General features: G+C 56.4%; 1 protein-coding gene across 2 annotated transcripts in view; it reads left to right on the top strand.

Annotated features, from left to right (window-relative positions):
• Window positions 1-15,350, top strand: part of SYT2 (synaptotagmin 2) — a 102,400-nt gene that overhangs the window by 55,981 nt on the left and 31,069 nt on the right. Inside the window, exon 1 of one of the 2 annotated variants that reach the window (XM_078441350.2) lies at window positions 5,951-6,349. The exons of the other annotated variant lie outside the window; for it this stretch is intronic. The gene's annotated coding sequence lies outside the window, so the exon portion shown is untranslated. Of the gene's footprint in view, window positions 1-5,950; window positions 6,350-15,350 lie in introns of those variants that run through there. 2 annotated transcript variants of the gene reach the window in all.

The following is a 15,350-nucleotide window of genomic DNA, read 5'->3' as shown; positions in this document are numbered from 1 at the left end:
CCTGGCCCCGGCACTTCCCAGCTGTGTGAACTTGGGCAAATCATTTGCATTTTTTGAGCCTCACTCTACTCGGCTGTGAAATGGGGACAAACACTGATTTCATAAGGTTGTCGTAAAGCTGGGCTCCTGGGTGGTTCAGTCTGTTGAGCGTCTGACTCTTAGCTTCGGCTCAGGTGATGATCCCAGGGTCGTGGGATCGAGCCCTGCATCTGGCTCCGTGCTGAGTGTGGAGCCTGCTTAAGATTCTCTCTCTCTCTGCCCCTCAGCCCCTCGCCTCTGGGCTTTCCCTGTCTCTCTCTCTCTCTAAACAAACAAACAAACAAACAACAACAACAAGAACAGTAAATTGTAAATCTTCTGTAGGACCCAGTGTCCACAACCTTGTCCAGCTTTTGCTTAGGAATGAGGGCACTCGATATGGATTGGCATATGGCAGAGGGGTTTAGAGCGTGACCTCAGAGGCAGAATATCAGAGTTCAAATCCTCCTTCTTCCACTTCCTAGTTGTCACCTCAAACAAGTTATTTTACCTCTGTCTACCTCAATCTTCCTGTCTGTACGCTGGGAATAAGAAGGATCCCCTTTCCTAAGGTGGTCGTGTTAAGTTTGTATCAAACCCTTAAAACGGTGCCTGGCCTATCGTGAGCCCGCCACGTGTTACCTGTCTTCATGGTCATTGCCAGCATTGGCATCTCAGTACCTGTACTGCACCAGCTCTATGCACCTACCTGTTCCTCCTGGAGATCTAGTGCTCCGAATCTGCCTCGGCCAGCATGTGTTCTGGGAACCTCCTAGAGCCGACTGGCACGTGGGTCGTCACGTGGGTCTGGACTGCCGCTGGCCGCTGGTGTCAGTGCCTCGGTGTCCCACACCACCACAGCCCCACACTACTCTGTGCAGCCTCTCTCTGCTCCTCCTGCTGACGTGCCCACCAGCCCAGGCTTCCCACCTTTCCCAGCTCTGCAGGCTCTTTCGGAGAATGGGAACCACTCCCCACCCCCATGGCGAAATGCTCATTCGAGGGGCAGGGTGGCCTGAGCCGGGAGCGTCAGATTTAGCAAGCCAGCTCTCGAGACCTCCTTCAGTTGACGCTCAGCTCTTTTCCTTTCCAGACCACCGAGTCAGGCAAGGTCAAGGGCCAGCCACTCTATTCAGTCTGGAGGGTCATGCCCTCTGACCCTCAAGCCCTTTGTGGGGTCTGGCTCATTTTGTCAGCTGTATTCCTTCCTTTTGATAATTTATTTATCAGAAACCTCTATTGAAAGACTGCCAGATATGTCTCCACATGTCTGGAGCCCATTTTGGGCACAATTCAAGTCTCCCTGGGGTACCGCTCGGTAACCCCATGTAAACCAATGGATGCAAATAAATACTCCGGAAGAGCCTTATCAGCACACTCCTCAGGTTTAGCGTATGCATGCGGTCCTCAGCTTCGCCCACCCTGCACTTCTTGCCCCCCACGACACATAGAAACTGTCTCGCACATAGTAGGCACTAAATAAACAGCAGATATTTTTTTTATCAGCTTTCTCATCTGCAAAATAGAGATAATATAAAAAAATAATAGCTAACGTTTACCGAGCACTTACTATGTCCCAAACGTTATTCTAAGTTTTTCCCATGTATCGACTCATGTCATATTCACGGTGAGGTGAATACCATTTTTGTTCCTGTTTTACAGATGAGGCGCAGAGGGGTTGAGTGGCTTGCCCAAGGTCATACAGCTAGAGCCTATGGTTTTAAACTCGTGTAGTTTCCACCCTGTCACCTCTGACTGCTGTGAAGATCCAATGATTCCAAGTCTTATGGCTCCCCACGAACGCTGGGGGCCGCTGCTGTGTTTGCTCCGTGCGGCTGAGGAAGAGGAAGGGAGGGAGGAGGGTAGGGGCGAGGAGGGGGGAAGAGGAGGAGCGGGGCTCCGTTAGTGCTAGCGGAGGTCTCGTGGTGGTGGCTGCAGGATGTAGAAGCTCTTTACAAGAATCCAGTTGCATTTCTGGAAGGGAAGAACTGAGAGTCATTATTCTGTCCGGACAGGTCCGAAGCGGGGAGGGAACTTGGTCAAGGTGAAGAGCGAGGTTGGCTTTTCCAGCGCCCCCTTTCTCTGTCTCAGTCAGCCTGGGCTTGGGCTGTGGGGTGGGGGTTTCCAGCAAGGCTGCCTTCAGCCAGGGTACAGGCTGCTTCCCCAGGGTACCAGCTGTGGGGCTGCTCATGGAACAGGGCTGGAGGGACAGCACTGTCAGCCTTCTCGGGCACTAGCTAGAAAGGAGGACATCTGAACAACAGGAAGCCAGCCCGGGGAGACTGCAAGGTCCTCCTCGGAGCACCTCTTCCTTACATGGCCCTCCATCCACCGGCCCGGGAAACATATGGGCCACAGGAGCCTGATCCTGCAGGGCTGGACCGGAGCCCGGAGCTCCAGGGCAGCTCCAGAATTTCTGCGTAGGAGGGGCGCAAGTGCTGCTCTCTCATTGGAAGGGAGGTGAGGGGATTGTTTTAGTCCGGGGACTTATGTGGAGGTGATTTTCTGGGAGGTCATGAAGGAGGCTACCCTGCTGCCCCCTGCCCCCTGCCCTGGGCTCTGCCATGCCACTCCGCTCCAAGCAGGGTTGGGTTGTGCTGACACCCAGGATCAGAGCAGAGAATCCATGATGGCCCAAAAGGCAGAGCCTGGGTGGCGAGGGAAGAAGCCGCTGAACTGCATCAGCCGTCTGCTTTGTCCTGAAAGCATGGGGCGGGGGCAAGGAGAGGAGACTGACTTCGCACCCCAGGGAGGAGGCTGAGAGGAGAGGAATATGACCATTGGCCATTCCTTTATTCCTTCAACCCCCGTTTCTTCTGTATTTCTTTACATTTATTTCTTTCACACAGATATGCCAGGAATGGCACTGTGTTAATCTCTGTGCATTCATTATCCCTTTAATCCTTATGATGATCCTGTTTTATAATTAGAATCCCCATGTTGCAGATGAGAAAGCTGAGGCTCAGAGAGGTTATGTAATTTGCCCAAGGTCGCACAGCACACAAGGTGCAGTGCCAGGATTTGAAAACACCGAGCCTCAGAGCCACTAGGATGTATTGGGTGCCCACTCTGTGCCAGTGGGCCGGATGGGTAGGAAGTCCTTTCTGTTCTGGAGCTTGCGGTCTAGTGGGGGGAAAGTTTCCACTGGGAAATGGCAAGGGTGACAAGTGCCTGTCTAACAGGCAGACGAGAAGTACAGGGTACACGGAGAGGTGTCAGGGGACTGAGACTGGCGGAACAAAGAGGAGTTGGCATCGTGACGTGGGGCAGAGAGGCCAGGGTCCTCCACCAAGAGGACAACATGTGCAAAGGCTCTGTGGCAGGGAAGAGCATAGCCCTCTCAGGACCTGCAAGGAGATCAGTCAGAGCCCAGAGGGTGAGGGAGGAGGCAGTGCCAGGCAGAGCTGGAGGGTGGGCGGGGGCCACATCTAGAGATGTCTACAAGAAGCAGCTGGTAAGAGGGGTAACTGTAAGGAGCCCCTGGGGCGGAGGGCACGGCTTAGCTCCGCACCCACCTCCTGTAGATTAGAGAAGGGTCAGCATCTGAGGTCACAAGACCCAGCTCCATGCCCTAACTCTGTACCAAACTGACACAAGTACTTGGGTGGGTCACTCACCCTTTGGGGAGGTTCCTGTGCCTCAGTGGAGTGAGTCCTCCCTTCCTTGCCTTGCTACCTGCTGGCATTGTTTAAAAGGATCAGGTGAAATCAATGTTACCACCCCTATGGCTCTGAGCAAAAATGAAGCTGGCTTCTCTCAAGGGACCCCAGTGCTCCCACCTCCCCATCTTGACCCTGCCCCCTGCTTCTGCAAATGTCACCTGATCCTTCCCTACCCTAATCGGAACCCCATGCCCCCTGCGGTGGGCGGGGGTGGGGCGGGGTGGGGCGGGGTGGGGGGAGGGCGTAGTGAAGGAAGCTTATGTGTTACACGCAGCTATTCTCATAAGGAGCAGACATAGCCCTATATAAATGCTTTATTTTCTGTTATTAGACCCAGTTTAACTGGTAGCGGCTTTGAGGAAAACTCAGGTATCTTTTCATCCATTTTACCGGAGGGAGCCGGGGAGGTCATGTCACCCACCCCCCTGCATCCACGCAGCACTACATTGCAGTCATTAAACCATCTGCTTTCCTGCTCAGGTAGTCAGGCGAAGACGGTGTGTTTCGGGAGGCGCGGTGTCAGGACATCCTGGTCAGTGCTGAATCCAGCCCTCTGAACTTTCAGCCCGCTTCTCCCTCCTCCTGGTAAAAAAAAAAAAAAAAAAAAAAAAAAAAAAAAAAAAGCTTTTGGTGGATCTCCAAAGAGAAGCATTTCTTCCCCCAGGGAGAAACAAGAGAAGCCGCCGAGTGCCAGGCCCCCCACGGCAGCCCTGTGGTCCGGGTGTGGCGGTGTGGGGGGAAGTCAGAGGAGCATCTGACCTTGAGGCTTTGATGCTCGGTCCCCTTTTTCATCTGAAGGGTGGTGAGGGGTCAGCAGAGCTGACTAGAGAGTCTCAGGCATCTGTCTTGTCCTTTAGCCCACACGTAAACACACACACACACACACACACACACACACACACACACACTTCCCAACACCGATGTGCGGCCCCAGCCGGGCGGATGGGAATGGGTGGTACACACTCCTCCACTCAGCCTGCAGCCTGGAAATCCCCGAATCAGCTATTTCTGCAGCCCAGGGTCCGTGACTAGCGAGCTGCTGTTCTAAAGAGCGGCTCCAGCCCGGCTCCAAGCAGCGGGTGCCGCAGTATTGCAGTGGCCGGGCTCTGGGGCGATGTGGATGTCGTGGGGCTGGGCCAGGGAGAGGGGATTCGCTGCAGGTATTGGGACTTCCCAGGGCTCCTCGGACTCTGTGGAGATAAGAAGCCCTGGAAAGCTCTGAGTGGGGCCCTCCCCAACACATACATATAAGGGATTTGGGGTGGGGCGGGGGGAGTCACTTCCTGGGTCAAACCCCAAACGTGATGATTCTTGACTCTGGGTGTGCAGTACAGGAGCAAGGTGAGAGTGAAGGGGAGGCTGTGGGGATGAGGGCAGGGATGGGGTGGGGCTGGGAAGCTCCAGAGACGGGCAGCGTCCTGACACCAGCAGAAATTGCACAGGGCTGAGCTGGGGGGCTGAGGTCTCAGTGGGTGATGGCTGGGCATTGAGGGTGAGGCATCGGGGTGAGACTGAGGCACGGGAGCCATACCTGGGCCTCCAATCCTCCCTGCCCCTCCTGCCTGGTGAGTGTGGGAAAGGCCCCGTCCTCCCTGTGCTCCTGGAGGGTTGAGGCCTCCTAGCCTGCCGCAAGAGGGAGAAAGCGGAGTTGTGGCCAGCGGGGAGGCTCCGGGTCTACCTGGGAGCCAGGCCCAGGTCCTGGGCAGCACACGCTTCCTCCTCTCTCCGCAGGGGCCCCTCGACCCGCTTCCTCCCTCCCCGGGAGGCTGGGGGAGAGCCCCCGGCTCCAGTCCCGACTTCACCCTCCCGCGCGGATGCTGGGGACCGCAGGCTGTCGGAGCTCCCCGGGCCAACCCCCCTCACCTCCCCTTCCCCTCCGCTCTCCGCCTTTTGTCTCTATCACTCCTCTTCTCCCTCCCTTTTCTTTTCGTCCCCGACTCGGGAAAACCTTCATCCGTATCCCCTGAAGCAAATCGGCTCCCTCCTACCCGCTAGCCCGTTCCCGACAGCGCAGAGATCCCCCTCCCCGCCGCCCCTCCCCCAGCCAATCCCCGCTCCCCAGAGGCTCGTAAAGCTCGTGGGTGGCGCGGGTGGGGTGGGGAGTGTCGCAGGAGGGCACGGAGTGGGAGGGGACGCCTCCGCATTGCCCCTGGAGCCCCGCGGGCCTCCGGGGACCCGAGGCCGGCCCCACCCACCGCAAACTTCTCTAGGGGCGCGGCGGGCTGAACCCCTCTCCCGCACGCCGCGCGTTCTCCCTCGCACACACCTCCCCTTCCCCGTCGCCGCTCCCTCCCCGCCCACCGGCCGTCCGGACGGGAGAAAGGGGGGGCGCGGGGCGCGCGGAGGCGGCCTCCCCGGGGCGGGGATTGCCGGGGCGGGGGCCCTGCGTCCCGGTTTGCGGGGATCGCCCTCGGAGGGGCCGGCACGCGCTGTGTGCAGGCGGATGTGAGGAGCATCTCAATTGGCGGGCGGGGGAAGCGGGTTCGGGCTGTTACTACTGCAGAGAGAGAGAGAGCGCGGGCGAGCCGGCGAGCGGGGAGCGGGAGGAGAGCCGCAGCGGCCCGGCCGGCCGCGAAGTGGGAAGAGGGGACCTCGACTTCGAGACCCCGGCCGTCCCCGCGCTCTGCTCTCTCGGTGAGCTCTGGCCGAACCGCGCAAGAACGTCCCCGGTAAGAGGCGCCCCGGGCGGGGACACCCTGCGAGGGCAACCCGTGGTCCCGAGCGGAGCCGCGCTCCGACCATCGGCGGCCACCGGGAGGGCCTGGGGCGCGGGCGGGCGCAGGGTCGCCAAACTGGGACACTCCGACTTTCTGGGCTCGGCGCTCACAGCCAGATAAACTAAGTGCCGGACGGAGCCCGCGGTGGGGGAGTGGGCTCCGAAAATCCACTTGCGTCGGCACCGCCCGGCTAGTCCCGGGGGAGGTGTCCCGAATTATCCCGGGAACCCCTCGCCCTTGCCCTGCTTCTCCTCCCGGGGAGCCCGGGACGCGCGCCGGGAGAAGGCGCGAGAGGCCGCGGTGCATCTGTGCGGGCACCCTGGGCAAGCAGGGAACCGCGGGAGGCGGTGCGGGGGAGAGTGGATGAGGTGGGCGTAGGGTGAAAAGTGGGTGCGGGGCGCGCATGGGACCCCCCGCCCGCGCCGCAGTGAGGCTGAGCCGAAGCGCCCCGCGCTCGGAGCTCGGGAGCCCCCTGGCGCAGAGCGGGACGAGCTGGGGACACTGGCGGTGCGCGGAGCTGGCTTCTTTTCCGCGCCCCCTGCCCTGCCGCTGCGGACCGGGTCTGGGATGGGCGGCGGCATCTTCGCCCCTTCCTCTTCTCGAAACTTTTTCATACTCCAGCAAACGCCGCGGCTCCGTGCGTTGGAGGAAGCAGGGTCCCAAGAATTCTGGCAAATCGCAGAGCTTGGAGAGACCGGGGTGGGGGGTGGGGAAGGGGCAACGGGGCAGTAGGCGGGCATGCTGTAGTCAGTTTGCTGTGTGACCTTGGACGAGTCGTTGCACCTCTCTGAACCTCACGAAGAGGGAGACACTTGGTGCCCCCGTCGGGAACGCGGAAGAGGTCGGGGGCAGCGTGTTTGGTGAACAAGTCCGCAGGGCGCCTGCCTCTAGCCTTGGCGTTTAGGAATTCATGCCTTTGATGCGGGCCTCTCTGCGGAGAGGCTCACTTCCTGGGGAGGGGGTGGCAGTGTGGAGCTGTGTACCCAGCGTTCCACGGGAAGTCACGAAGCTTCCATTCTGACCTGGCCTATGACCTTGGACCACTCACTTACCCCTCTGAACCTCAGTCTCTTCAATGGGTTTTGGAGCTTATGGTACCCAAGGTCTCTCCCAGTTCTGACACCTGTATGCCCCAGCATGCTGGGGAGGCCAGTGGAAGGAATGGGTGGGGTGTGGCCTCACCAGCTGCATTCCTCCTGGGACATAGCCTCTGGGGAAACTGTAGGTCCCCCCGCCCCCTAAAAAGTCACCAGGGCCTTGAGACCCTCAGCCTGCTCACCTATCAACTGTTCCCACCTGCAGAATCTCCAGTATGGCTGTGAGAATGTCGGCTTCCCTGCACTAGCACAGCCCTCTTGCAGGGCTGAGCCTTCCTGGGGGAAAGATGCCCAGTGACAGTTAAGAGTCGCATGGGTTAAAGGGGGATGTCAGGGATCCCCCTCCCCCCAAGATCATGCTGTCTGACTCTCGGCTCTAGGCTGCATCCGCTGCAGGCAAGGATGATCTGAAGGAATCATGTTTAGAAAGATCCCTTCTCTGGCTGGGGAGATCTCCACTACAACAGCCCGTAACACCCCATTGTGCCACCGACCTCACAACCCTTCGCCAGAGGAAAGCCTCATCTAACTCCTTCTTGGGTGAATTCTGGTTTGGTCTGCAGTGGAGATGAAACGTTAGTTTCTCACTGGGCCTTAGGGTGTTGTAGGGAGAGTCCTGGTTTAAGACAGGAGGCCTGAGGGGCGCCTGGGTGGCTCCTTCGGTTAAGCGTCCAACTTCAGCCCAGGTCATGATCGCGCAGTTTGTGAGTTCGAACCCCGCTTCGGGCTCTGTGCTGACAGCTCAGAGCCTGGAGCCTGCTTCAGATTCTGTGTCTCCCTCTCCCTCTGCCCCTCCCCTGCTCGTGCTCTGACTCTCTCTGCCTTTCAGTAATAAATAAATGTTAAAAAAAAAAAAAAAAGACAGGAAGTCTGAGTTTAATTCTAGGCTCTGCCTCCCAATTTTTGTGACCTTGTGTGACCTTGGGCAAGCCCCTTTCTTGCTTTCCTCACCTGTACACTGAGAGGGTTGAACTAGATAACTTCCCAGGGTCCTTCCAGCCTTGCTGTTCTGTGGCTGAAGTTCTGGGCTGGTGTCTGGGTAGCAGGAAGTGGGTTTGGCTGGGTGATGGGGGCGGCTGGTCTCCAGGAATTCCCATGCACTTGCCCTCGCACGCCCTTCTGTCCCCAGGGTGGAGACAACGCGAGACTAAAGAGTCCATATGAAGGGGCCACTTTCAAGGCCTTGCACACCCCTGCAGTGAACTGTCCCGAGACCCTGGGCTCTACTGGTTGCTAGCTGCGTGACCTTGAGCAAGTTACAGTATTTTACATCTTGGAGCTTCACGTACTCAGTTGTCAAAATGAAAGGAGAACAGTGGTGGGATTTTAGGACTGTTGTGAGGATTAAACACAAAACAGCACATAAAGTGCTTCGGCCGATGCAGAGCCCTCGGAGTCCTCAGTGAGTAGCATCTACTGGACATAATCACAATAAAGCCCGTGGGGAGCAGGTGGCGGGGCAGCGGCCCCTCCCTGCGCCCATGGCCCTCGGGTCTCCCCTGCAGCTTCCAAAGCTTCCCTGTGGGGTGGGAACAGCAGCACTGCCTCAATGCCTCTCTCCCTCTCTGCCTCTGTCTCTGTCTCTTTCTCTCTCTCCCTGTCTCTGTCTATCTCTGTCTCTTTCTCTCTCCCTGTCTCCCTCTTCCTCTCTCCGTTAGGATCATTCTGCAGCAGAAACTTCATGTGAAAGGAAAAAACGGCTAGACTCTCCTATAACCTCACACCTGTCTGCCTCTAGCTCTCCCTTCCCCACTTTCTGCCACACCTCTGGTCCCTTCTGTGGTGAGGACACATGGGCATTTTGCTCCACTTCCTGAAGGAAGGAGCCAACTGAGGCCCAGGGAGGGCTGAGACTGGATCCCTGGAGGTGGGGGAGCCAGAGGCATGTCTGGGCCAGGGGGAAGGGGTGGCGGGGTGAGGGGGTAGAGGGGGGACTGGCAAAGGCTTGGCCTCAGGGGGACTCCCAGGACCCCAGATCCCAGAGCCAGACCGAGCGGGCTGGGTGCAGGGATGGCAGGGCCAGGACTTGGGGTACCCCAGACTCACTGTGTGATGTGACCTTAGGCAAGTCCCACCCACGGGCCTCAGTTTCTTCATTTGCAAAGTCAAAAGATGGTTTAGATGAATCAAAGGTCCTTCTAACCCTTTTGGTTCAGATCCTGGTTGGCACTGCCTCGGGTGAGGCTGGGTGGGGTGGGGTGAGAGGTTTGTTGGAGTCATTTGGGCATCAGCACTCACCGCCCCTTTGTCATACTTCTGTGACAACCTGGGGAGGTGAAGCCATCTCTTTCTTAGTAAGAATGCTGAGCGTTAAGAGCAGAGGCTTTGCAGATGGACAGACCTGGGTTCTCATGTTGGCTCTGTCTTCTTATTAGTTGGGTGAATTTGGGCAAATCACTTAATCTCTCTGAGCCTCAGTTATCTCGTCTGGGAAATGGGAATAAAATCACCTATCTCCTAGAGCTCTTATGAAGATTATGTGGGAATAACTTCTATAAAATTCGGGCAATATGGAGGAGTTCTTACTGTGAACTGGGTGCTGCACAAGGAATGGGCTTTTGAGGCTCTCTGTCATCAGGACGGGAGGCTCAGGTGAAAGGAAGGGTGGGGACAGAGCCCACAGTCTTGCACTTGTCATCATGCACAGGCTTCCAAGAAAGGGCCCCGGTTTCCCGCATCCTCTTCCTGCTGTGCACTGGCTAGGGGCTTCAGGAGTTTGAACTCAGCTGGTTTTTGTCACAGGGCCTGTGGAGGTGCCAGCTCAACCACAGGGGGGGCTGCAGGCAGAGTGTGGAGCTGCCAGAGAGAACAGCGAGGTTCACAGAACGCTTCTGGTGAGGAGGGGGATACAAGCCGGAAGCGTGACAGCCTTCCATGCGTTAGTTGTGAAGAAAGGGCGGTAAAATGTGGTCTTGGAGAAAAGGCATCGCCACTCACCGGGGTGTGTTAGGTGAGGGGCACCACAGCATGAGGTACTGCAGGAGGCCGTAGGGTTCGTCTTATCGAGACCCTGACTTTGATTATGGGGAAACTGAGACTCAGAGAGGGAGAGAACTTTGCCCGGTATCACACATCATGTTAGCGCCAGAGCTGGGGCTGTGCCTGCACTCGTGGACCCTCCTCCGGTGCTCTTTCCGCTCTCCCCGTTAAGCACCAAGCAGATATCTTCCAGCCCTTCTGCCATCAGACCTCAAAGAAGGATGCCTTGACTGCAGCAGAAAGGACGTGGGTCACTGACGGGAAGAAACATCTTGACCTGGCACTGAGATCATCAAGTCTGACATTCCCATTTTGCAGATGAGAACACTGAGGTCCAAGAAAATGAAAAGACTAGCAGAAGGTTGCCCAGTGTCTGAGCCCAGAGCTCTTCTAGTTACGCCGCTTCCACGCAGCTTCTCTGGGGTCAGACACGCTACGTGGCCACGGGATAAAGGCAAATGCACTCGAGAAAGGAACAGAGGACGGAAAGACAAAGCAGAAGAACGAAAGACAGAACTGTTACTCCCAGGACCGTGATTTTCCTTCTAGGCTTTCTTTCTTGACGTGTTTGTTGGCCGCTGCTTGGAGCTGTTCTGCTGACAGCCTGCCTTGTCCTCCCTGAGGAAGGAGACAATAGCCAGATCCGTTGGTCTCAGTTCCACTGGCAAGGCTGAGTGAAAGAAAGTCAATATTTGCCCAGTGGCAAAGGACAGGAAATAAGTCTGACTTGGGATGAGGGTTGGGGGAGTGGGGGGGTGGGGAGAAGTGATTCTGAAAAGGAAGGTTGCAGAGTATTGGGCCTCCCGTGTGAGCACTTGACTTCTAAAGGAGCCTTTGGGTTTACTGCATTAAATAACCCTTTGTATCTCGGACAGCTTCCGGCCCCATCCGCAGGCACTGTCCTCCTGGCAGCGCTGATCCCTAATAAATTTCCCCTATTGTTTGCAGCTGACGCCTCCCCAGCTTTCAGCTCCCTGGAGAAATGGGACTTTTAAAGCTTTTGCAGAGAGGCCTCGGAGCAGATGGCCCATTGAGCAAAGCTCAGGCAGAGAGCCGTGCAGAAGCTGCGAGAAAGGCTCGCTTCCTTATCTGGGCCCCTGAGCCCAGGGAAAGATGTGGAAAAAGTCCTTGGCAGGTCAGGAGAGGCTGTGAATGATTCCCTCCCCCCACCCCCCATGCCTTTGTTTTGTTATCTTTCCTTTTTATTTTTTTCCTCTGCCTCCTGCTTCCTCTGGGTCCTGAAGTTGAGTAGGGGCTAGGGGGAGGAGGGCTGAAGCCCCCAGCCTTTCCTCAACTGAAATGAAATTCTTGAACCCGGCGGCAGCTGCCGGCTGCTTTAATGGCTTTTGTGATTGCTGTGTTGCTCATGGAGTTACATCTTAGGGATTTAACAAAGGGTGCATTCGCAAGCAGAAGGCTCCTGGTCTGAGGCGACGGGGCGATACTGCAGCAGGAAGGGCTCATGTAAGGTGTGAGGTACAAGGGAGGACTTCCCATGCTGGGGACTCACCAGCCCTCGGTGAATCTGCTAGGGGGAGACAGCGGGGGGGGGGGGGGGGGGGAGAGTGGATCCATCCAGCTCACTCCCCACTCTGGGAGTGAGCTAGCTTTCTTACCTGCCGGCCAAGAGGCTTCCTGGACTAAACATGGTGCCATGGCTCCCAAACTGATCAGCAGGACTAGTAGTCCCTGGAGACCATAGAGCCAGTGTGACCTCCCATCCCAGGGTGGCCAGCTCTGCCGGCTGCTGTGGGCTTGGGGCTGAGTGACTGAGTCTGGGTGGGGGGTGGTGGGGGAGAGAAGGAGGGTCCTGGGCTTCTACCCAGCCAGCCCCACACCCACAGGGGATACTGCAGTATTATAAGCAGCTAGGAGGCAGGAGAGTCCCTCCCAGCTGCTGCTCACCGTGGGGCCGGCCAGGGCTCCCAGCTCCCAGCCTGCCTTCAGCCTGCTCCCTACTGCTTGGCTGGGGCTGGGACTCAGCTGCTCAGAGACAGATTGCAGCCTGTCCCCAGCCCCCCCCTCCCCCCCCCCAGCACACGGCCCCTGGGCAAGAGCACAGCCCAGCTTCCCTGCAGCGGATTTCCTGCAACTATGCTCCATCTTGAGCAGACTTTCTGAGCCTGCCGTGGGACCTTAGCCCATCTTTTAGGTGTACTTGGAACATATAGTTCCTCGTACCCCATAGATACTTGGCACTGTTGCGCAGTGGTCGAGAGCTCAGGTGCCAGGGTGCCAGGTTGCCTGGGTTCAAATCCCAGCTCCACTGGGATCTTGTCGTTTAAACACTTGGTACTCAATTTCTTCATCTTTAACATGGAGTTAAATTCATTGGTATGCCTTAGGGTTGATATAAGGATTGAGTGTATTAATATTTATATTAAAAGCTCTAACAATAGTGACTACCTGGCATGTGGTGCTAATAAAGATTTAGCTATTGTTGGGGAGCTTGGGTGGCTCAGTCCGTTAAGCATCCAGCTCTTAATTTCCGGCTCAGGTCATGATCTCACAGTCTGTGAGATCGAGCCCCTCATCGGGCTCTGCGAGGACAGTGCAGAGCCTGCTTGGGATTCTCTCTCTCCCCCCCTCTCTCTCTGTCTGCCCCCTCCTCAGAATAAATAAACATTAAAAAAAAGATTTAGCTATTGTTATGGTGTTTCTTAAAACTGAACGGGGCAATTTGTAGAAAAAGAAATGTAACACTGGAGCTAGGGGTGGGGTGAGGCAGGGGTGTAACTGTATTTGAATAGAAGGATCTGGAATCCAGCAAATTCACTGCTAAATTAGTACATATGGTCCCACACAAGCTGTTTGGTCCCATTTGAAAATGTAGAGAAGGATGACTGTCCCCCTCACCTTTTCCAAGACATCCTGGGAAGTGAAGTGGGTGATGATAGTCTGAAAAAAACCAGTCGGCCTGGAGGATGCACACATTGGTGTCTTCCTGTCACCATGTAGGACACATGCATGTGGGACATGTGGGACACATGCAGGCTTCCTGGCTGAGGCTCTGGCCTGTTGGACCTTTTTTTTTTTTTTTAACGTTTAACGTTTATTTTATTTTTTTTTTATTTTATTTATTTTTTATTTTTTTTAATTTTTGGGACAGAGAGAGACAGAGCATGAACGGGGGAGGGGCAGAGAGAGAGGGAGACACAGAATCGGAAACAGGCACCAGGCTCCGAGCCATCAGCCCAGAGCCTGATGCGGGGCTCGAACTCACGGACCGCGAGATCGTGACCTGGCTGAAGTCGGACGCTTAACCGACTGCGCCACCTAGGCGCCCCACGTTTATTTTATTTTTGAGACAGAGAGAGACAGAGCATGAACGGGGGAGGGTCAGAGAGAGGGAGACACAGAATCCGAAACAGGCTCCAGGCTCTGAGCTGTCAGCACAGAGCCCGACGCAGGGCTCGAACTCACGGACCGCGAGATCATGACCTGAGCCGAAGTCGGCCGCTCAACCGACTGAGCCACCCAGGCGCCCCTGGCCTGTTGGACCTTCTACAAATGGCACCAAACCCAGTGGGCCGCTCTCCCAGGGAGGCCCCTCGGACTCTGGGTGACTCTGGGCTGAATCTGGTCTCTCTGTGTCTGCTCTTTTCCATCTGGCCGGGAAAAGGGGTGGTGGTTTTGTGTCTCCAGAAGCTTCTTAGCGGTGGGGCAGGAGTGTTTCTAGACACAGGCCATAGTTGTGCAAGCAGAGAACAGGAGGGCTGGAGAGAACATCTCCTTGAAGCCGGAACACCCTGGCCAGGAACCCCAGACAGACCGGGGTGATGCCTTCCCTTGGGGGGGCCAAAGCAGGCAGCTCTTCCTCCTCCTACCCTCGGCCAGGCTATCTGCCGGGCAGGGCAGGCAGGGAAGGGGGCTGCCTGGAAGCAGGGCATCGACTCAACGTCATATTCAGTACCTGTCCTGCCAAGTAAGTCAGGGACCCTGGTTGATAGCGCTTTTGTCCCCTCCCTCGTCTGTCTCCTTCCCAGCGTGGGACATGGTGCCCACCTGACCTGCTGATAGTACTGGGTTGATGATTAGGCCAGGGGTCTCAGGTGTTGTCACCAGAGTTCTCTGCTGAAGACCGCAGGGGTCCCAGGCCAGCTGCTGAGTGATGCCCGCCGTCCTCCCGGGGCTGGTCATCTGGGGTGAGTGGCAGGTATGGAGAGGGGAGGCCACTTTATTTCAGAATTACTCAGGGCCTTGGAAATGTCGCCTCTGGAGCCCTCCTCAGAGCTTCTTTCCAAATATCATTTTACCAAGAGCCCCAGAGATGAGGTTGCTTTGCCAAGGTCACCTCCAAAGTCAGCCGTGAGCTCATGCCTCAGAGTCCACTGTATTTTATCTGCTCCATTTTCCCCAGGCTTCCTAAAGAAGGCATTGGGCATTGGCTAGAAATGCAGGGTCGCAGCCTGGTGCCTATCTCCTGTGACCTTGGCCTTGACCTCAAATTTCCCTGTACCTCATACCTCTGGAAGTTGGAAGGACTTAGATTAGATAGCAAAGAGAATTTGCTGAGTGGCCTTGCCAGGGGTGGGAATGGAAGATTTTCCCAAGACATTTGGGAGTCCAGGCTGGATTAGGTCTTAGCAGAAGCTTCAGGAAAGAACCCTGGACTTGGAGTCCAATAACACAAAGCCCGAAGTCAGATCCTGCAACCGGCTAGCCGTACTGGGGCAAGTGCTGGATCTCTTTGAACCTCATCGCCCTCCCCCCCCCCCCAAATGTGATCAGACACTCCTTACTTTATAGGGGGCATATAGATTTTTTACTTAAAAAAAAAAAAAAGATGTATCGAGATATTCACATACCACACAATTCACTCCTTTAAAGTGCACGATTCGGTGGTTTTTGGTACAGTCACAGAGTTGTGCAAACTG

The sequence above is a fragment of the Panthera onca genome, chromosome F1 (genome assembly GCF_046562875.1).
Source record: "Panthera onca isolate mPanOnc1 chromosome F1, mPanOnc1 haplotype 2, whole genome shotgun sequence".
Classification (NCBI taxonomy): Eukaryota; Metazoa; Chordata; class Mammalia; order Carnivora; family Felidae; genus Panthera; species Panthera onca.
This window is presented reverse-complemented; position numbering and strand designations above follow the sequence as displayed.